This window comes from Dermacentor variabilis, chromosome 9 (genome assembly GCF_050947875.1).
Source record: "Dermacentor variabilis isolate Ectoservices chromosome 9, ASM5094787v1, whole genome shotgun sequence".
Classification (NCBI taxonomy): domain Eukaryota; kingdom Metazoa; phylum Arthropoda; class Arachnida; order Ixodida; family Ixodidae; genus Dermacentor; species Dermacentor variabilis.
Genome location: NC_134576.1, coordinates 131598053 through 131620645, shown reverse-complemented (window position 1 = coordinate 131620645; position 22593 = coordinate 131598053). Strand labels below are relative to the sequence as shown.

At 48.3% G+C, this 22593-nt stretch overlaps 1 protein-coding gene and 1 pseudogene across 4 annotated transcripts in view; one reads left to right on the top strand and one right to left on the bottom strand.

The window, feature by feature from the left end:
* The window catches only part of mon2 (Mon2 homolog, regulator of endosome-to-Golgi trafficking), a 229778-nt gene that overhangs the window by 154178 nt on the left and 53007 nt on the right, over positions 1-22593 (bottom strand). The gene's annotated exons all lie outside the window — the stretch shown is intronic.
* Positions 7024-14201, top strand: LOC142557528 (uncharacterized; annotated as a pseudogene).

Sequence of the window (22593 nt, the reverse complement as noted above, 5' to 3'; positions counted from 1 at the left end):
AAAACTATTTACATAATGTAACAGTGTAGCAAAAACAATAAATACATAAATAAAAGCGACTATGTCAAAAATGAAAAACCGCAGTCCACTCGTGCTGTCACTCCGGCGAAGTATCTCGTCACCCGGGAACCAAAACCAAAAATGGGCAGCATCGGGCAGCGACCAATCGAACGGCGACCGCGACTAACCGCCGATCGTCGTCGCCGTGCAAGCAACGCTGCGGTCAACAATCTTGGGGCAATACACTCACCCCGAACGGAGCGCGCGAGCGAGAGGCGGAGAGCGTCGCTGACATTTTATCGGTCCTCTTTATATATCTATGTTATTTTTTCTCTCTCCGCAAGTATCACTCCCGAAGCGCAGCGCAGTCGCCGCTGTGTTTTCTCGGTGCTTACGACCTCCGCCCCTGCAACTGCACGCCGCTTCTCTCTCTCTCTTTCTTCCCTTCTCCGACGAAGCAGCAGGCCGCGACACCGCTTGCCGAATTCGACGAAAAAAAAAAAAAAAACGCGACCGAATCCAAGAGCCCTTTCGCTTCAAGAGGGCGGGAAGATTCAACCCTTTCCACACGCCGAGGCCCGCCTCGCCAAAAAGAAAATGCATATCGCCTCTTCGCTCCTCTTCCTCCTCAACCGTCTCAAAATACTGCAGTTCAGATGGAGAGCATGAGAGCACCCATGCCGAGAACGAAGAGTAGACCACTGCGTGAGCACACACACGCGCACACACACGCACGCACGCCATCTCTCGCAACGCTCGTTCTGAATTTTGTTACCTTTCGTTTCTTTTCCGCGATTATCCTCACCCGTCGTCCCTTTCTCTCGCAATGGTCGGCGGCTATTTCTCCGCTGGCTCCCCTGACAACCAGACATACAAATACGTACAAAGTACACAGCAGCCTAGCCAGCCAACCTTCTTTTTTTTTTTTAACGCTACCCTTCGCCGTCTTCGACGACGAGCGCGGCGCGAATAAACGGTGAGATGTGGGCGGGAGGAGGAAATGTGAAAAGAAAGAGAGAGAGGACTGGTGGAAAGGGCGAGCGCGCACGCACGCACGGGATGACGCAAATCGAACTGTTTACCACCAGCGCGCAGAGGGGCACGGCCGCGCGCGCGGCGACGACATTGCGCAAAAGGTACCCCCTCCCCTCACAGCTGCCCTCCTTCGCTCGAGCAAAGACCGCTCCTCTCCTCAAGACCTGGGTACCGCTCGTCCCTAGGCCCAAGCAACGGCCCGCCTCCTTTACGCGCCCGAACGCGCGGGGCTTCCCGGTCACGGAGCTCACCACTACGGGAGCTCGCGGGCCTCGCTTTCTTGCTCGTCCATTCAGTAGCAGGAGCTGCAACCGCCGGCGCCGGGCGTCGCCGGCCGTGACAGTGGCCTTCGAGATCGCGGCTACCCGACCCTCGGAGGCCACGGTCACGACCGGGTGTTTGATGCTAAAATTACTTGGTCTGCGCGATCGTTCAGCTACACCACAGCAATGAGTAGTACAGGAATTTGTAGTTATAGTGCTCGTGGCTTCATACGTTTGTTGCTGTACTTAAGTTACTCCCTTCCCCGCAACTCCTTTCCCAAATCAGGTTAAGAAGCCATCGCTATCGCAATAAGGATATCCATACCCATCTGTCTAAATTTTCAAGCTATCACGGTTTTCTAAACACACGGAGGCGATACGTACTTGAAAAACAAGGACTGCGCATCCAAACTTCGCATAGCGAAGTTTCCGGTACACTCGTCAATTTAAGTTTGTGCGTCTAATTTGCGAAGAAATTCAGTCTTTTTTTTTTCGGCGGGTCTGTCACACGCATACTTTTGCTCAGAGGTGTGCTTCATCGTCATCATCATCATCAGAAAATCTGTCCACTACAGGACGAAGGCCTCTCCCTGCGATCTCCAATTACCCCTGTCCTCCGCCAACCGATTCCAGCTAGCGCCTGTGAATTTCTTAATTTCATCACTCCAGCTAGTTTTCTACCGTCCTTGACTGCGCTGCCCTTCTCTTACACCCATTCTGTAACCCTAACGGTCCACCGGTTATCTCGCTTAACTCGCTTAACCCTTGTTAACCATTAATATCACACTCACTGTTCTGTGTTATTTTTTCTACCTTTTTCTTGCACTGTTCTACGTTTGTAACAAACTTATAGAGCTCCTTTTCATTGTACTCATTTGCAGCTTTATGTAGCTAATGTTTCTCTGACTCTTAGGCTGTGCACTTGGCTGCTGTTTTTTATTGTATGTACTTGATTGTTATTATTGTTATTGTATGTACTTGATTGTATGCCCCCCTTATTCAATCCCCATGTAGGGGCCTTGTAAGGTATTTTACAAATAAAATAAGTAACCTGTGCATTACATGACCTACCCAGCTCCATTTCTTTCTCTTAATGTCAATTATAATATCCCTGTTTGCTCTCAGATCCACACAGCTCTCTTCCTGTCTCTTAACCTTATGCCTAACATTCTTCGTTCCATCGTTCTTTCAGCGGTCCTTAACTTGTTTTCGAGCTTCCTTGTCAGTCTCCAAGTTTCTGCCCCATATGTCAGCACCGGTAGAATGCATTGATTGTAAACCTTTCTTTTTAATGATAATTGTAAGCTTCCAGTCAGGATCTGACAAAGTCTACTGAATGCGCCCCAAGCCATTTTTATTCATCTGTAAATTTCCTTCTCATGATCAGGGTCCCCTGTGAATAATTGACTTAGATAAACGTAGTCCTTCACAAACTCTAGATGCTGACTGGCGATCTTGAACTCTTGTTCCCTTGTCCAGCTATTGATCATTATCTTTGTCTTCTGCATATTCATCTTCAACCTCACACTTATACTCTCTTTATTAAGGTCCTCACTCATTTGTTGTAACTCGTCCCCAGTGTTGCTGAACAGGAGAATGTCATCTACAAATCGAAGGTTGCTGAGATATTCGCCGTTGATCTTTACTCCTAAGCCTTCCCAGTTTAATAGCTTGAATACTTCTTCCAAGCACGCAGTGAATAGCATCGGATGGATTTTGTCGCCACGTCTGAACCCTTTCTTTATCGGTATTTTCCTACTTGTGGAGAATTAAGGTAGCCATGGAATCTCTGCAGATACTTTTTTTTTAAAGATATTTACGTAAGCATTCTGTACTCCTTGCTTACGTAATGCCTCTATGAATGCTGGTATCGACTGAATAAAATGCCTTTTCTTAATCTATGAAAGCCATATAGAGAGGCTCATTGAACTCTGTGTATATATTTCTCGATTACCTGATTGATGACATGGATGTGATCCCATCGTAAGGTATCCCTTCTTGAAATCTGCCTGTTCCCTTGGTTGACTAAAGTCCAGTGTTGCCCTTATTCTATTGAAGATTATCTTGGTGAATATTTTACATAATATTGGAAGTAAGCTAATGGGTCTATAATTTTTCAATTCATTAACGTCTCTTTTTTGTGGATTAGTATAATGTTGGCATTCTTCCGGTTATCTGGGACCCTTGAAGTCGACAGACAGTTTGTATAAAGGGCCGCTAGTTTTTCAGGCATTATGTCTCTACCATCTTTGAATAAATCAACTGGTAGACCATCTTCTTCTGCCACTTTTCCCCATTTCATGTCTTTCAAAGCCCTTCTAACTTCATCGCTAGTTATAGAAGGAGCCTCTGTAACCTGTTTATTACTACTTCGAATAGCAGTATCGTGGCTTCTTTGGGTACTGTACAGGTCAGTGTAGAATTCTTCCGCTGCTATTACTATATGTTCGAGATTCGAGGTTGCTGATGATATTACCCTGCCTATCTTTCAGTGCATACATCTTGGTTTGTCCGATGCCTAGTTTCTTTCTCACTGTTTTCAGGCTGCGTATATTTTTTTACTGCTTCCTCAGTCTTTCTCACGTTATAATGTCGAATTTCTTCCTCTTTTTTTATAATTTCTGACTGTTCAGCGAATTCTATCTTATCGCTTGAGTTGGACACTTCCATTCATTGCAGTTTCTTCATTGCGCTGTGTCCGCGTCTTGCCACTGTCCTTAGTCCCTCTTCGTGCGCTAAAAAACCTCAGTTATGAACCAACACGCCCTAACCTACACTCTTTCATTAGGTCCTTTGTTACTTGGGAGAGCTTACCTACTGGTTGCCTTGGTGCCTAGTTACGGTTTCATTCATTGCCTCTATGTCATCTTCATCTCTCTGTTCTAAGGCTGCATATTTAAATTGAAAGTACCAGCCTGAATTTGTCTGCTTTTACCCTTACTGCCTCTAGGTTTACCTGTTTCTTCTTGAACAATTTTACCCTTTTCAAAATGAGGTGAATCCTAGCCCTCACTAACCTATGATCACTGCACCTTTACCTTACCTAACACTTCTACATCCTGCACTATGCTGGAATCAGAAGAAAGTATGAAATCAATTTCATTTATTGTTTCACTATTAGGGCTTTTCCATGACCACTTTTCGTTCCAACGCTTCCTGAAGAAGTTGCTCATTATTCCTACCATATTCCTTTCCGCGAATTCTACCAAGATCTCGATCTCCTCCAGTGTTCCTAGAATCCACGCCGTAGTTGCGAATTGCTTGCTCACCAGCCTGCTTTTCCCCCACTTTTGCATTGAAGTCACCCATGACTACAGTATACTGAGTTTGCACTTTTCACATCGCTAATTCAACGTCTTCATAAAATTGTTCTATTCCTTCTTCGTGACTGGAGGGTGGAGCGTAGGTTTGTACTACATTTATTCTATACCTCCTATTCAGCTTTATTACGACTACTGTTACGCTCATTAATGCAGTAAAATTGCTGCCCGCTATGTCCTTATGGATTAGGAATCCTACTCCGAACTGCTTCTTATCTGGCAGACCTCTATAGCAGAGGACATGGCCGTCTGTCAGCCACTGAATGTACAAGGCTCACCAGTTCTTCTAACCTCACTAAGGCCAATGATGTCCCAAACAATGTCTGACAGTTCCTTAAAAAGTCCTGCTACGCTATAGCTTCACTCGAGAGGGTTCGGGTGTTAAACGTTGCGAGGGTCAGTTTCCATTGGCGGCCTGTCCGGGTCCGGAGGCGGGTCTACCATCGTACTTACAGCTCCCGTAGGCACTATACGAGAAATTTTGTAGAAAGCTATGGCCGTGTCATACGTCTAACATATGCCTACAGCTGCAGCAGATCGCCGACGCGCGCTTACACACATACACATCCGTGCTGCGCACATTTTCTGCATGCACATCCGTGTCGAAACACCCGAGTCGCAGTAATATTTTTCTCTTCTTTCCTTTATCTTTCTTTTTTCATTATTTCTCCCGCTACGATTCGCGCGAAATCAATCACACCGAAAACAAACAACTACAGCCGCCCACGCAACGTGGAAATCATCGGAAATGTCACGAAGGATGGCCAAAAAAAAAAAAAAAGAAAGAACAGAGTGCGCTCTCCTGCAAGGAAGTGTCACGTCGTCAGATCTCTCCGCTGTTTCAAGCGTTACAAAAACGAGTCTACGATTTCGGTAAGCCTTATATATATGTTTGATTCATAAGCCTGGCTTCACAATTCAGGGACGGCGAAAGACAAACGTCACAGACACATTGTTGCCGGACAACTGGCGTGCGCGAGCTACATTCCGCGGCAATAGATTTGTCAGAGTAGCACTCTGTTCAGACTGTAAAGTATTCGCTTATATTACGCGAGGAAGTAGTTTCCGATGTGAAAATAGAAGTAACGTTGCTATTATGGGCGCCGACTCTCGTGTTTCGTAACCACCACAAAGTCAAAAAAGAAAAATAATAAAGTGAATATTTTTTGTTAACTCCAACAGTGGGAAATAATGAAGGAACTTCGTGCGGTTCGATCAGCAAAGTAGAGGTCACGCGGGCGAAATGAGGAAGAATTCCACGCGTAAACTCCTCTTGGAGTTGTCTAAGTATGCGTACGTATTGTGCCACTTGCTCATCTCCGCGCAGCCCGGTGTCATTTTCAATGTTATAAAACTTAAATTTATCCGGCCAGTACAAACGACAGCCTTGCGGCGACACGAACTGGTGAGAACGGCGGCGCAAGGTGCATTGATAACGCAAGCAAAGTACTGCAGGAGGCGGTGCAAGGTGCGCTGATGAACGTTCCGATCATTATAAGCCGTTATCGCTCTTTAGCGCCTTATCAATCCGCGTCGAACCATTATGAACCGTGATCAACCGTGGACCAGCGGAAGCCGCGCGGGCCCAATCTTCAAAGCGATCTGCAATAGGGACAGAGTGCGCCGTGCGCTGATAGCTTCGTGTGAGCTGTTATCGCCGCTTCGCGCTGAAGGCGCACGAACCCATATCCTGAAAGCAATCTGTGAAAGCGGCAGGGTTGCGGCGTGTGCTGAGAGCTTCGCCCGCGCTGTGTTCTCGCCGCTTCGTTCGCGTTGAAGCGATATTCAGCACGGAGGTAAAGTCACTCGCTGTTGCGGGCTCTATCTTGAAAGTGATCGTTCTACGTGACGGACGGACGGTTTCTTTTAGTTGGATAAACATTAAAATGCTTGCGCATTTAATAAAGGTTACGTAATAGGTGGTACTGCGCGTAGTGTGCGAGAGCATTTACCAGACGCAAGATGGAGAGATCATGAACGATTGTTACAGAAGTGCGACATACGTGGAACACAAAGTGGCGTGCTGCACATGTCAAAAGCATTTTTCTGTCTTGACAAGGAAGTCCAGTCTAGACCCACAGAAGCAACAACCCCCCCTCCCCCCTCCAACCTCGGTGATAAAGATATCGCGAACTGCCTCTGTCCGCATCAACCTGGCTCCCCGCTAGAAACCGCTCCGGCGGCGCGGACGCGCGACAAGGGAGGTTGAACAGCAGCGCCCACAAAAGGCACGCCGCTCGCTCGCAGCGGCGGCGAGTCGGCGAACTAGCGACGCAGCGCGGCGCGCCGCAGGAGGTTCCAGTGGGGCGCGCGCGCGAGCAGACGACCTAGGGAACACGCTCCTAGGGAGCACAGCTCCCCATGGGAGGTCGTCGAGCAGACGTACACACGCAGCACACACAACACAGCGAGGAGAGCGCGAGAAGGAGGAGGGCCTCATGCGTGGACGAATCAGTCACCGATTGCGCATCGTTGAAACGATCGGCGCTCCGTAGGCTCACGCCAGTCGGTGCCCTTGCCACCCTCGCGGAAAGCCAAACGGACGACGCTCTCCCGCCCGGTGTTTATTCCGCGCCCTGTACGCGTCGGCTGATGGTCGCCGTCCCTCCGCGGCTCTCCGTTGAAGCGAGCAACTCTCACGACGCCGCTGCTACTGCTGGCTACCGATCGTCCTTACTCGCCTAGCCCGCCGCCTCTCCAGCACGGGCCTGTATCACCGGGAGACATGGGCCCCGTACACATTCTCGAACAGCCGCACCTGATCTGGGGACGGGAGATGCCTCTCGGAAGGACGCCCCTCTGCCAAGGTTCGTTGCGTTTGTGGACTTTGATATCTCCTTTTCATGTTTATTATTCGGCGAGAAGTCACCCCCACCGCGCTCCGCGAACCTCACCTCCTTCCTATTTCATCCATTATCCCTCAACCTCCAACCCAGCGCGCGCAGACATTTTTGTTGTTGTTCGTTTCACGCAGAACACGTTGTTTATGACCGCCACTGGGGTTCATCGTGCCGTTTATACCGCGGTTTTCTCGAAAACTCCGCGGACTTGTTTTTCCGAAGTCTGCGCGCGCGACGAAATCGCGTTTCATTAAAGTGCGGCGACTTCGAACAACCAACCGTTCTACTCTCCCGAAGGACCCCTCCCGGAATTTCTCGGCTCGCCTCGCGAGACCGTCGCGAACTTTGTTTTGCTGCTCCGAGGTTCGGGCCCGGGGAAGGGGGGGGGGGGGGGGCGCCAGCCGCGGCTCCGTGGTGTGTGTGTGTGTGTGTCGCAACGTGTTGACGAAAAATTTCCGCTGTGCCCTCCCTCTCCTCCGTTCCGGAAGGGAGCCTTCGGTGCTGTTCCTAGTTAGCACTGGTTTCGACTGCGTCGTCGTTATCGTTCGACGCCTCACTTTAACACGGACGCCGACTGGGATATATAAATACAAAGAAACGCCACACAGGCGGGAAACTGCTTGTGTGTGTGTGTGTAGTGTGTGTGCGTTACTGCACATCGCACCGGATACACGCGCGCAAAGCGGGTAAGCAAGCGCACAGGGTCAATCCGTATTGGCGCGTGCGTTAGCGCAGTGACCCAAGACTGCGCAACGCTGCCGTCGACGCCAGGCTGTTGACAGCGCGCAGTTCGGCTCCGCCCACGACACGTGTGTGATTGCGTTATGGTCGGGAGGGTTCAAACGGGTGACGACGCGGATTGTCGTGCTTGCCTTTTTTTAATCGTCCGCGGCGAGCTGCCTCGCTAACCAAGCGACGATAACTTTGCCTCCACTCTTTCCCGGCTGTTAAAATTCGGCGGCGTTTATTTACCTCTGCGGGTAGCTTACACAGCGAATGCGCAACGACATAAGATGTCAAGAACAGACCTGCTAAACCGCAACGACAGTTCAGAAAAAAAAAAAAAAGAAACGAGGGTGGGAGGGGGCTTGCTAGTTAGGAGCTCGAAAGCTCCCGCTCTTAAGTGGAATCCGGACGCGTTACGAATGCCAAGGTCTGCGACGGAATTGCGAAAGAAAGAAAAAGAGGCTTTGCGACACTGTAGCACAACGGCGGTCAATATGATAGCCCGTGGATTCTCTTTTCTTTTTTTTATCGATTACGCGACTGCCCAAATGGACAGCTCACTCCGAGAAACCGGGAGGGGTGTTAGACACCGCGAACGCCGCGTAACGTCTCTTGCAGGGCTCTGTGACTCTTCGCTGAATCACTATCGACGGCGCACCGTGAAAACTTATTCACCACCGCGTCGAATCGATTCGGCGGCGCGGACCGCTCCTCTCTCTCGCTCGCTCTCTGTTTTTCTAGATGAGTCGACTGGACCGGGCGCTGGCGCGCTGAGGCGATTCGGGAGATTCCAGGGACAGATCTTGCGTCACGTCGCGGTCGGTCCTCGTTTGCGAAACGTTTCTTTCTTTCCCAACGTGCACGCTAAGGTGGGGAGGAGAGATGAGAGCAGAGCCTATAGGGTTGGCCATCGCCATCTGTTTACCGCGAGAAAAAAAAAAAACATCGTTTACGCAGGGCTTCAAATTGCACCTTCTATGCTACTCGTTCGCGATCATTATACGAAGAGCGAATTTTTTTTTTCCTTTCGCTACAGTCAAAACAATCCGTTTCAAACAAAGCGCTGCCGCAATAGGAAGGTGGGTTCCGACACTTGTTCACGACAAACTGCGGGCACGTCGAAGTTGCTTTTTATTTTTATTGCGCAATCTCTGGCCGACGCTTTTTTCTCTCTTCCCCATGAGAGAACGCCGGATCGCGCTTCGGACGGCCTAAAAGAAGAGAAAAAAAAAAAACTACGACGCCGATCAATCCGGCGAATATCATTTGAGGCCGCTGTTACGCGGGGGCGGCGGGGCCCAACACGATGACGAAATGCTTTTGTTCGCCGCAGGCGCGCTCAGTGCATAAATAGCAGACGGGCGGCACCGCGCGGCTTGTTTACAGTTTCGCCCCGTAACACGGCCGCGCACGAAAAGGAAAGAACGCAGCGACGCAACGATTGTTCCTGCGTTTGCTTTTCGCGGTTTCCGACAGGGCGCGCGGGCCCCTCTCTCTGCTTGCGCAAGAACGCGTCAACGCCGCCGCAATAATAAGATATTCGTCACCGGGCGCGCGCGTTCCGGTTGACACGTCACCGGAGCGCCGGTTCGGCGTATTTTACCACCGACCCACCGTCGCCGTTTTTCCCGGTACCCGCGCCGCGGCGCACACCTCGTCATCAACCAACCCGCTCGCTCCGACAAAACCACAAGCACGCGACCCGGGCCGGTTATTCACACTGTGAAAAAGACGAAGCAGCGCCCTCCCCTGCAAAACGGTCGCAAAGAGTGGCGCGGGCGGGGTTGAAAGAGAGGGACGCACAAGAGGGGGACGCGAAGCGATGACCGATCAAAATAAACGAAGGTCGCCAGAGCGACGCGGAGGAGGAGGAGGAGGGAAGGCTTCTTCTCGCGCGCCCGCGTTGCGTCGTCTTGCCTAGGCGCCGGCACCGGACGTTATTTTGCGCCGGTCGCTCTTCCGAGAATCCGCGGCGCCGACGCACGCAAGCCGAAGAGCGCGCGCTCGCACAGAACGGCGGTAAAGGAGCGGCGCCGGCTTGTGTGTGTGACTCAATCGGTCGCGAACTCGCCCCGGCAGCCGCGCCTGCGGAAATCACGCGTAGATTTCGCCCGGTTGCGCATCCGTGGCGCAACGAGGCGAAAGAACGCGCCGAGAGGGATCGCCACGGGATGATGATGATGATGATCGGCCACCGCAGTGGCGGTGGTCCAAACGGGACTGGAGTCCCAGCCGGCAGCGGGAGTTACGAGTGATAAAAGCGGCGGCTTACAACGAGACAGCGCGAGCTCGCCCCAAAACCGCACCCGTCATCAGCCCGCTATCGGGGGAGGGGGGAGGAGTACAAGGCAGGCAAGGCGGGCGAACGAGCTCGCGCGATTACGTCACGCGCTCTATTCGCACGACTAAGCACTTGCGCGGCTTGCGAGCTCGCAGGGCAGAAATGTCAGAGGCTGCGACGAACGTTCGAAACGCCGGGGTGACGTCATGCCAAGAAGGTTTCGCGCCCTCTTAGCGAAAGGGGAATGCAAACGCCAACGGAGAGGACGAAGGAGAGAGAAAGATTGCGATTAATAAGTTCGCGCACCGGAGTCCGTTATCGTCATAACGCGCGCGCGCGCGCCCACGTCTTGACACTGCGCATAGAAATAAAAAGGCGCCGGAGGGTCAACGCTTCCGCACATCTGGGGTTCATACGATCGCTAGCGGTCCAGGACCTTTTGCGGGACGTCTTTCTCGGCAGTTGGGGGTGCGAGGTGAGGGACCGCACTCGCTCGGTGACGTCCGCCCAGCAAGCTGAAATTCCACATTGAACGCGTGTGCCTTCGGAGCTGTTGCGGATTTGCGGGTCGCCGACGCGCGAGGAGACCTTCGCCGAACACACGAACGGCCGGCGACGACACTGTTCATGGGTAGGCAAAAGCTCAGAATTCTCGCCGCGATGTTATATATTATTTTTTTTAACGAAAACCACCACGATGCAACGGTTCTTCCCGATTACATTTAACGAAAGAAAGAATAGAGCTATCGCGCCAGAAGTTCTTTCCGCAGGCACGCCGATATTGCACGGCAAGGCGCCAGGCGTAAGCAATGCAGCGAGGCGGCGGAGGCACTTCCCCGTTCGCCGATAACGCAGGCCTTGCACACACACCTCGAGCTGCGTTGCGACGCGGTGATGTAATGGGAGTCTCTTCCAGCGAGAAGGGGAATTACCGCCCGACTGCCGGGAATCCGTGACGGCGGGCCCGTTTCGGTTTCCTTTTTTCGCGCTATCGCATGACGCCATGTTGACCGCGCGCTGATGAGACGCCTTCTCTTCCTACCCACCTCCCTCGCCCTTCTTTTTCTCTATATCCCGTCTGTCCTCGCTTCGTTTTGTCAGCGGCTTTTTACCTCAGACCACTCTCTCTTCCTCCCCCGTCTCAGAGCATTGAACAGTGAGGTTCGCCGACGCATCGGCACTTTCCCGAGTGATCTCGCAGCACTCGAGAACCGGAGTACGTAAACAAGTTCCTCCGCCATCCACCTCTTCACACAGTACTGTTATTTCACCAGCGCAAGCGCATTTTACTATTCGCGATAGCGTTACAAGGTAGCATTGACCGTTAGCATACCCTGTTATATCTCGATGCTAGCCAGATGACGTGGCAAGATCCTCTGTTGGTGATGGGCTCTCCTCAGCACCTTTCTGTTTGTGAAGGCGCCGGCTCCAGCCGATGGTATCATAGTCAATGCCTCGGCTTCTTCCTTTGTACGCGCGCGACGACCGCGGAGTGCCGTTAAAGGCTTCACTTGTCTTTAAACGTGGTTTCTTTCTTCTTCTTTTTTTTCTCTACAGCAGCCGAGTCTGACTTGTCGGACGACAGTCCCGTGGCAGCGCTGGACATGTCCCTGGCGGCGTCGCGACCCTCGCCGTCTCCGCCGCTGTCGCAGAGCCCGACGCCCTCGTCGTCCCTGCTGCTGGCGTCCAGCGCGGCGGCCGCCATGAGCGTGGCCAGCCTGACCGGCGCGCACCCCAAGAAGTCCCCGCAGCCCATCCCGGCCGAGTGCAAGGACGAGGCCTACTGGGAGCGCCGCAAGCGCAACAACGAGTCGGCCAAGCGCTCGCGCGAGCTGCGCCGCATCAAGGAGCAGCAGACGGCGCTGCGGGTGCTCTACCTGGAGCAGGAGAACCTGCAGCTGCGCACCGAGCTCACCATGCTGCGCAGCGAGGTGGACAAGCTGCGACAGCTCCTCTTCGTCGGCAAGCACCCCAGCTGACGAGGAGGACCCCTCTGGCGGGCCTGCTGACCAGCGGGCAGCAGCAGAGCCGCCCCCGGTCAACCGATCTCTCGGGCAGCAGCGACGATGGCACGCTACGACGCGCTTCACGTGGACCGCCACTCATCATCAGCCTAGTCGACGAGAAGGGGGGTCTTCCTCGCGTGTGGTGTCTCCTCCTTTTCCAAGTGCACGCCTTCTCCTGGACTGATACCGCTGGCAACGTGCAACACCAGGCCATCGCGTGGGGGGCGCAAGCCTTTAGACAGTGCTGAAGACAGTTTCAAAAGGCGGCGGGAGCGACTTTAGTGCCCATTAGTCTAGCACGATTTCCCCCTCGCCCGCTCTTCATCCTACTGTTTAAACGTCCGCGCCCCAGTATTTTCCGCCACCGGGAACTGCAGGGCCAAAGGCATTTGTTCCTCGGCTGCGCCCAGATACGGCATTTTCATTTGCTTGGAAGATTCCCCGATTTTACATGTACTGTGCATGGGGAGGGGGTTGGCTACATTTGATCTCGACTTCCGGTAATAAACGACGCGGCTGCATACGTGCAACCCTCAAGAAACCCGGGTGGCAGCGGCTTAACTTGAATTAAATTTATTTTCCTCGCTGCTGTTGGCTCAAGGCAACAGCAGCGGCTCAATCAATTCCGCTGTTGGACGAGCCAATATACGCTGCCATGATAACTTGCTCCACTTTTTTTCTGGAAGCGCGTAGCGGTAGCTGCCATGCAAAATGTAATATATTTTTCAAAGTAGGAACTTAGAGTAGACGGTGCACGTGAGCCCAACCCCTCCTCCTCCCCCGTTTACCCACTTCCCCATCGTCCCCTCATTTTTGTTTCTCACTTTTTTTAATTTATTTAACTTATTCATGATACGGTCGATGCAAGACAGGGCTATATATAGATGTGTATATATATAGTTTTCCCCTCCTCCAAAGGCATCACCCCAAGTTCATGTAAAGAGAAGGCTTTAGCAAGGGAAGAGCAAAGCGTGTCTGCGATACCAACTTTGGACTGTGCCCGCATCGAACGGTTCTGCCAGACTCTACCAGTTTAGAGATATAGACCGTGGTGATGACTGTGCGGACTCGTCGGTGACTGACGGACAGATGGACTGACCTGCACGGCGCAGAGATTACTGAGCAACGAATCTGTGATCCACGACCAGTCCAGCATTGTTATTTTGCCTTTCTATTTGTCGCATTAATTCTCTTGCTTTTGCAATTGTATAAGTTATGATGAAAGAGTGAACAATTGCCGGCATTGTGATAAGAGAGAGAGTGAATGACTGCCCGGCTTGCAGCTCCCTTCATGTTTCTCTACTTTTTTTTGTGTTCCAGTTCGCGTTTGTTTTTTACTGCTGACGAGACTGTTAAGTTTCTTTTATTTAGGTAAATGAGGATAGAGATGTGATGACAGAGCCGCTTTTTATTATACTGTTAACTTCATGTTGCATTTTTTGTGAAGCTGTTGAACCTAGCACACTGGTGTGAGGCTCATAGTAAAGCTAAGAGGATAAAATATGCAGAAAGGCTTCTTCTCGGTGAGCATTGATGAAGCGGCCTGCATCCACGAATGACCAAAGAGTACCGCCTAACCTTATGGGGTTCCTCCCATCATGGCCTTTCAGCGATGGCGGGTTCTCATGAAGTTTTCGTGCACACTGTTATGCACATGCAAAATGACATGTCAGCTAGAAAATGCGCTGGAACAGACTGTAAATAAACGGCAAGATGTTTTCTGTTTACAAGTTGTGTATGTCACTTCCTACCCTAATATGCAAGTTTACCTTCCTCGGAGCAACAAGGAGTACAGCCATGAAGTGCTACAGACTCTAAGAAAGTTACAGGGCATGGGATCTGCGAAAAAACTAAATTTCTCCCCATGGCCTCGGCAATACGACTTGGAATTCATGGTTGCAATCTGCACCAGTAAGAGTGGTCAATACATAGGTCAATGACTCAGCAGACTGGGTGCCAGGGCTGTACCGATGCACATTTTTTCCAGCAACCTTGCCCTACACACTTTAGGCATTTTAGAGTGCAATTTGAACTATCAGCCATGTTCCAGGATGGTGAGAATACCTGTACATCTCTAGCTTCCAGCTTCATTTTGAAGCAACGTCAATACATTTATGCTACTAGAAAGACTAACGGAGCTACTCGCAAAGCCTACAGTTAGACACATTTTTCGGATAGTAAACTTGGTTTTTATCAAGATGGCTACAATGAACAAGCCTCTTTCTCATAGCTCGTGTGTTGCTTTTACACATTAAGCCCCAACAACTGACCTTGAGTTTTCAGGCAACGCACTATGCATGTAAAAAGAAAACAACCTCTTTGTACACAACGAAATGACGTCAAGGCGAGCTGACCCCAGAGACACCGTATCTAATCTGTATGGCTTTGGATAGCAAACTGCCAGCACTAACCCTTTGAGTGATGTGCCCGAGATAGTAATGCGGGTAAGGGGCTATGCACACAACCTCATGTGGCAGGTGGAATTCCCCATTTCTCACTATGTGTTCACTTCCCGCAACTCCTGGCTCGATTAATCTTCACGAGGTGCAGTAGATTAGCAGCACCACCTGTTTAGAGAACTGATCTACGCTCAAATTTAACGGCCATTTTAACTGCAGACAGAGGCCACTAGTGGAAAAGGATTTCACACTGCAGGCAAATCAATTCAGCGTAAAAAGCTTCATGCCAGTGACAAGAAGTTATTGCGTGACAAAATGAGTGAGACTTGTGAAACACTTTTTACATGAGTCATCAGACAACTTACCACATGGCAACTTGCAATTTAGCGCAATCTATGCAGAATTTTCTGGCTGTGGATAAGTTCACCCACGGGTAAAACATTTTATGTGAGTAGTCCCAGGTAACATACGTGCACCAAGATGGACTGCCCTACCCCATAGATTTTTTTCAGGGTGTCAACAACAATGGCTCTTTTCAATTGCTGGTTTTTTCAGGTTTTCCCCTAAATGTTCTCACGAAAATTCTCTAGCAGTTTATGGCACTAGAAGTTCACTGCAAGGAAGAAATGGCGGTTTATAGCTTGCCAAGTTGCTATGCTAGTTTATCATTTTCGACAACTTCTACCACAGTAAGCTGTAAACCAGGCGACATACTCTATCAAGTTTGATCAATCCATGTGTTTCATGATATGTCAGCCACCCGGCCCGGCTCACACTTGCAGTACCAGCAACAAGACACCATTATTTGCGCATTGCATAGGTTCATTTGAAAACTACGCTTCCTTCTGGTAAATGACTAGCCTTGCCATCCCACATTCCATATTCCATACCACCGGTTTCCCCAATTCAATGAAACTGCAGTGAGAGTTCCCAATTTTCCCCAAGAATTTTCCAGAGCTGACTAATTCCTTGTAAATTCCAGGTTTCCCCAGATGGTAGACACCCTCTGTCTCGCTCTGGCATATTCTTCCTTCTCCGGTTTCCCACGTGGCAGACTGGCACAATAACAATTGGATTGTGAGCAATGCGAAGATTGAGCAACTTCTGGGGCACTCCCAATTCAGATGATGACAAAGGCGTCCTGAACATGGTTTCTAGTGGTTTTGTCAGCGTTGAGGGTGACACCGCAGCCAGGAAAACACACTTTCGGGCAACATCAATAATTTTCAGGTTAGAAACCCCTGCGTTAAGGTTCGCTAGTTTAACTCAACGAATTACCACCTGCTGTGATGGCAGAGTGGCTAATGGCGTTCCGTTACTGAGACTGAGGGCACAGGATTGATTCCCAACCACAGCAGCCACATTCCGATGAAGGTGAAATGCAAGAAAGCTTTTGTACAGAGCACTGACTGCATGTTAAAGAGTACTGACGCACATTTTCGAAGCTGTAAAAGCTCTATCACATGCTTCTCGCACGCAAAAGGATGACAGTTGGCAAATCAAAAGGTCAGGAAAAAGCACAAGATTTTTTAACTTGATACTAAAGTTGGTATCCAAATGCCAGACCCGGCGCCATCGACACTGGCGTGACGTCATGGCACGGAGCGAAATTCGCAGACATCGTCTAACAACAAGGTTAAACATGACGACGTTCGCCATAAAAAAATTTAACACTAGTGCTGCACACGTTCCCTATAGCTGCGCTCGCATTGTGGCAGCAACAGCAATTGCAAGAATAGTGTGATCCAATGTACCTTGATATCATGATGTATACAAGAAATTGGGTACCGAAACAGTTTCTTAGAAGCAGATATTAAAGTATGTTATTTATAGATCTGACACTGGCCAGCATTTTTTTTTTCTTTTTTACTGTCTAAAAAATTTCGACCTCCAGTTAATGCAAAACATTACAACTGAAAGTGTTGTCAGTACTCCTTTAAAGAACTTAACATGGTAAAACTTAATCCAGAGCTCTTTACTAGAGCATCTTTAATGGCCAATGTGTTGCTTTGAGACACGAAGCCCTATCAACAAATTATCTTTTCATGTGGTGTATGGTATCGTTGCTCAAGTGAAATGCATGTTTGACAGATAAAGAAGGGTTAATTAGTCTAATTCAAAGGCTTCAAGTACAGCGAGCAATAACTGGGAAGTGTAAACAAACAAACACAAAAGAAGACTTGCATAGGAAAAGTGTTTTGCTGTAGGTATCCAAGTGCTTGAAATGCAATGAAAACTTTGAAAAAAAGAGCCGTGGTGGCACAATATGAAATAAATGCTTGAACTTGTGGCAACATAAGCTGTTGCACGTCCCCTTTTCGCTCATGACAGTGGATTCAAGGACCGACATTTAGACATTTACAGGGGGTAAGCAAATGTTGCCGGGCCAACCAAGAACGAAATTACATAGGGCAATGAAACTTGCAAGTCATTCGATGCGCCCTTTCTGAAGTTTAATGCCCCCACTCCACTGTTTACAATAAGTCCTTAGGTCATCTGCAAAAATGTTGACCTCCATTTACTGAAGCACTCGTTTGAAGTAGCGATCTCATCAAAATTGTATTTAATAAAGTACTCCTTCGAATTCACTTCCTGATTACAAAACACAATGCCATGGGATGGAGGGAAGCCTTTTGATAAGGTTGACGACATATGAAGTGAACACCTTCAAGCTAGCCCCCCGTATTGGAAATCTTCGCTGCAGCAGGCACATTATCCTAAAAGGTGACAGGACTTTCTTGGTACATCCCTTGTCTCTTTTTTACAGCACTACCAGCAATATGTATGGGTCATCCATGTTCACAGGAACAATAGTTATGAAGAGTGACAATGGTTAAGGGTGAACAAGAAGAAAATAAACTGAGAGGCTCGATTTTTGATAATCATAACCATATAAGAGCCAACAGACAATGAAGCCAAGGAAAACATAGGAGTAATTAGCGGGTGTTGAAATTGAAATATAGAAAATAATGATTCATGACAGTCGTGAAAGTTAAAGGTGCCCTTATTTGTAAAAAGAAATATGCAGCCTTCATTTTTTTGGCTTATTTTCAAGAAGCAACTTCCTTTGGTTGCGGAGTACTGCACAGCCACCATAACAAAGATTGGTATTTATCTTGGTTATCAGGGCAATGTAATCAGTTCTTTTTAACAGTCATCAGCTGACTGTGCAACCTATGAGTAATTTGCTAAGAATAATACTTCAAGGTAATACTTTATTGCTCCAGTCATATAGTAATGTTAGCATTCAATAATTTGGTCACACACTTGATTGAAAGCTTCAGATAGCATAACAGGCCAAAAATCTGAATTAATGTGGATATGCTGGATATGCTTTATGACACAGCAATTAATCTGGACAAGATTTGGCAAGCTGCTAGTTTAATTAACACGTGAATGGGTGAGTGAATGGGGTAAAGTGATGGGGGGGGGGGGGCTTGTGCTGCTGAAGGTATGTGTGAACTTTGACACTGACACAAGGAGGTCAGACCACAATATTCTAGCTAAGCACAGGCTACAATGCGCACTTGTCCCTCAGTGCTGCTTTTCTGCAATGATAACTATCTGTTAGAATTCTTTTATGCAATTTAAAATAGTCCGCAAGTCAACAGATTAAAAGCTGATTTTTCATAGCACAGGTCCACAAGTTCTGAGAACAAGTAGTAAACATTTTCTGCCAGATCACTGAAAAACTAGCATGTCATATAATATGACGCTCTTAATAATTAAAATGATGTTGCATGAAATATGGAAGTTTGTCAGGTTCAGAACTTTCCAGCACACCCATATGTGGTTTGAGCAACAAGGCCAAGTGAAAAGTTATACCACTCTCAAGAACATGCCAAAGTGCAAGCACTTTTGACAAAAGATAGAATGCGACACTGTCACGAAGAGTGCCACGAGACAAACGATGGCAAATTCTGTCCAACACGACAGACGACAGCACTCGCGCGTCGCAGTTGCGCTAACATTTTGCAAATGCACTGCTTCGACAGGTGCGCGAAAAGTTCACAACACAGAGGCGTTTCGAGGAACTAAAACCACCATGGTGTTAAAGGTTGACGGGGGCACCTAAGAAAACGTTTTCCGAGAATGCGCATGACGCACGTCAAACATTGATACACGACTGGAAAGTAATTTTTATAAAGGTCGGTGACGCATCAACAACAAAACCTGATGCGTCATTTAGGAGGGGTGTGAGATCACGGCCTTTGGGCGATAACTATGGATCTGCGTTCTTCAAGAAAAGGAAGCGTGCCGATAACTCAAAAGCAAAATAAGAAGGCATGCCCATTAGTGAAGCACATAGCTCTCCTTCTAGGAAAACAAGTCTTTTTCATTTGTGTAATAATAACATATAATGCAAACTATGCATAACTGGCGACTCGGACATGGCTCGCATATGTGCCAGATTCGGAGAATCTGCTGGAACGCAGATACAACGCCAAAGCTAAAATGATCTGAGCATTTCTGAAAATGCTGCTTGCAAGGATGTCAGCAGGGCAGCTGCTTTTTAAAAGATGCTTGACAATGATTAGCAATACCTGCTACATTGGTTAGCTGTGAAAATGTTGCTGGGAAGTGCCACACATCATCACAAAAGAAAATAAAATGGCAAATGACAAACGTAAAGTACCAAACGAAAAAACTTCAAAGCATAGGTGAAATAGAGCGTAGAGGGGAAAAACATTCTAATATTGACCTCACAAGGGCTAAAAAGAAAAAAAGGAAAGGTGCTATGCTGAACATCGTTCTGATAATGTCAACATTACTTGCAAAGTTAGCATGTGCTTCCTGAAAAGCTGGATGTAATTCCAGAAATAACGAGATTGGAATGACGATAACCGAGCCCCACACCAGGAAGTGCATGAGCACTATGTTGCAGCTGCAAGGATAGCAGACTGTTATGCCAACTGGCCTATCACCAACCAAACACGACAAACGGCTGGACAGTGATAATGAAAGTAGGTATACTGTTTCTGTGAATACAAGATGCAGAAGAAGGGGTCACTGAGGACAGGGCAACAACAGGCCAACAAGGCACAGAAACTGATGCCACTGATAATGATGTTGAGGCCACAAAGCCAAGGAAGAACCGAAAAGGATTGGAGGACAAAGTCTAGAAGGATATATACCATATACCTTATGGCGAGACAGTGCAGACAATGAGAAAGGTCAAAAATAGGAAGATTTGAGTGTTTTCATCTCGCTCGTTCTTGGCGCTCTTGCGCCATAACGTATGTAGACCAACTAGCCCAGCTCAGAACCTTCTATGCAGGTTGTCAGAGCTAACTTTAGCCAGAGTTTAAAGATATGCCGATGCACTCCAAGGCAACGCGACCAAATGCATGTTGCTGACTATTGTATGGAGTAAGTCACACAATTTTTTGTATTCTCCTTAATTGCATAATTAGTCAAGATTAATTAGCAAACTTGGAAAGCAACAACGTTAGGCAAAAAATTCCAATTGGAAAGTTGTAGAGCGCTCCGCAAGACGTTCAATTAGACAGTTTCTAACTTTCTATCTATTAGGCATTAGTGTTTGTTCGCTTACTGCAAATGCCCGCAAAATAAGAAGAAAAAAAATACCACGTAGCACGCCCGCTTGCGCGTCATGATTGCAGCGCTCCCAGCATTTCTCATATAAACAAACATAGCATCTAGCAAGGTGCGCTGCCGTTTAGAAGGTGAGAGGGCAGTGACGCAGGCGTTGGCTGTGCGATTTATGCTACCGTCGTGCTCCCCTCGCGGCGGTTCATGATAGCGACGAACAGGCGTAGCGGCAGCACACCCGCCTAAATGCTATATGTTCGTTTGCACGCAGAACGTTTGGGAGCGCTGCAATCACGGCACGCAAGCGGACATGTCACGTGGTATTTTTTTTTTATCTTGCGGGCATTTGCAGTAAGTGGAAAAACACTAATGCCTAATAGATTGAAATTTAGAAACGCTAATCACATGTTTTGCAAAGCACTCTACAACTTTATAATTGGAATTTTTTGCCTGACTTGCTTTCAAAGTTGATTAATTAATCTTGACTAATTATGCAATTAAGCAGAACGAAAGGTATAGTGCTAGTTACTCCATACAATAGTCAGCAACATACATTTGGTCGCATCATCTTAGAGTGCATCGGCATATTTTTAAACTCTGGCTAAAGTTAGCTGGGACACCCTACATACATATAGCATACATAAAAAAGTGATCCCATATAAACGAGGCAGACAGATCACAGCACAAGTGGTAAATAAACTTAATAAGGGCATTTAAAGTGAAAACTATTTTTCATCGAATTCAATATAATATGCAATAAAAACAAATGAATATTCAATCAAGTACCCAAATATTTTCGATTTCTAAACAAAACAAAGAGTGCATCAAATCTGTTCAAGGCTTACTTATGCTATTTGATGCATATTCATAAGACATCAGGTCCTCTGAGAAGAGTGTAATTTGGAAACAACTGAAATGTGATCATACCTGGTGCACAATGACTAATAAAACAAAGTAACAGCACATCCCCACATGCATGCATGTGAACGTTGTGGTTGCTGAAAGAGTCAAGCGTAATATACTATTGTGTCGTACATCTTTTGTAGGGGAGATGTACCTTAGAGATGTATTTTCGTTAATAATCAAGGTACTAAAGTGACACTTACGCACAAAATACACTTTGTTCTCCTATTTTTTAATATAATTTTCAGTTTTCAGTATCTTGACCAGTTATATTTGCGTACGCCCTGAAAGCAGCAAGTGTAGGGTCTCGAGCAAGGTTAGGGCTTCAATTAGGCCTAGAAGAGCAATATAATATAGCTACTATTGTTACTTATAAATAAGTGCAAGTATGATAAAAAAGAATTGCTTTCCTACGCCTTCTTAAACATATCTCTAATCGACGAGGAGGACTCAAAGAAGAAAGCCTTCTCCACCTCGTGCAGTCATTTGTCATATGTCAATATTACCTATGTTGCTGCGTGCCTCAACTGGTACCGGGCTGAGCAAAACAAGCTCGACACCCTCATACAAGGGGTCTACAAGCAAGCACTGGGCCTCCCGCATTGCACCAGCACTGAACTCTTCAACCAACTGGGAGTTCACAACGACCTTTCCGAACTCATTGAAGCCCAACAACGCCTTCAGCTTGAACGGCTCTCCCTTACTGAAACGGGACGCTTTATTCTATCCACGCTTGGCTTCACCAACCATCAGCAACAGGGCCCCAAACAACCGATCCCGACCGACATACGTAGCTGGATCTACACAGACCCTATCCCTAGAAACATGCACCCTGAATATAACAGGGCCTGGCGCCAAGCTCGGGCCGGAGCTATCACAAAAGCCCTTGCTCACGTACCTGGCATCACATTTGTTGATGCAGCCCAATATTCCCATGGCATACGATTTGTGGCCGTTGCCACAGGCGATGGAGTCCTACACCACGCCTCCAGCGTCACTACCCCCACTGCTGAGACGGCTGAAGAAGTGGCCATCACCCTGGCCACTCTAGATCCCAACTGTCACACCATCATGTGCGACTCTCGCTCAGCTGTCACTAAAACATTAGCAAAGGCCATATTTCTCTCCAAGCTCTTCGCATCCTCTGCCAGGCACCACACTCTAAAGACAGCATGATCTCCTTGACATGAATCCCGGCCCAGGCGGGCCCTGTCCACCCATACCTCCCTGATCTCAACGAGGTCACCCACTCCATTGTGCGAGTCCT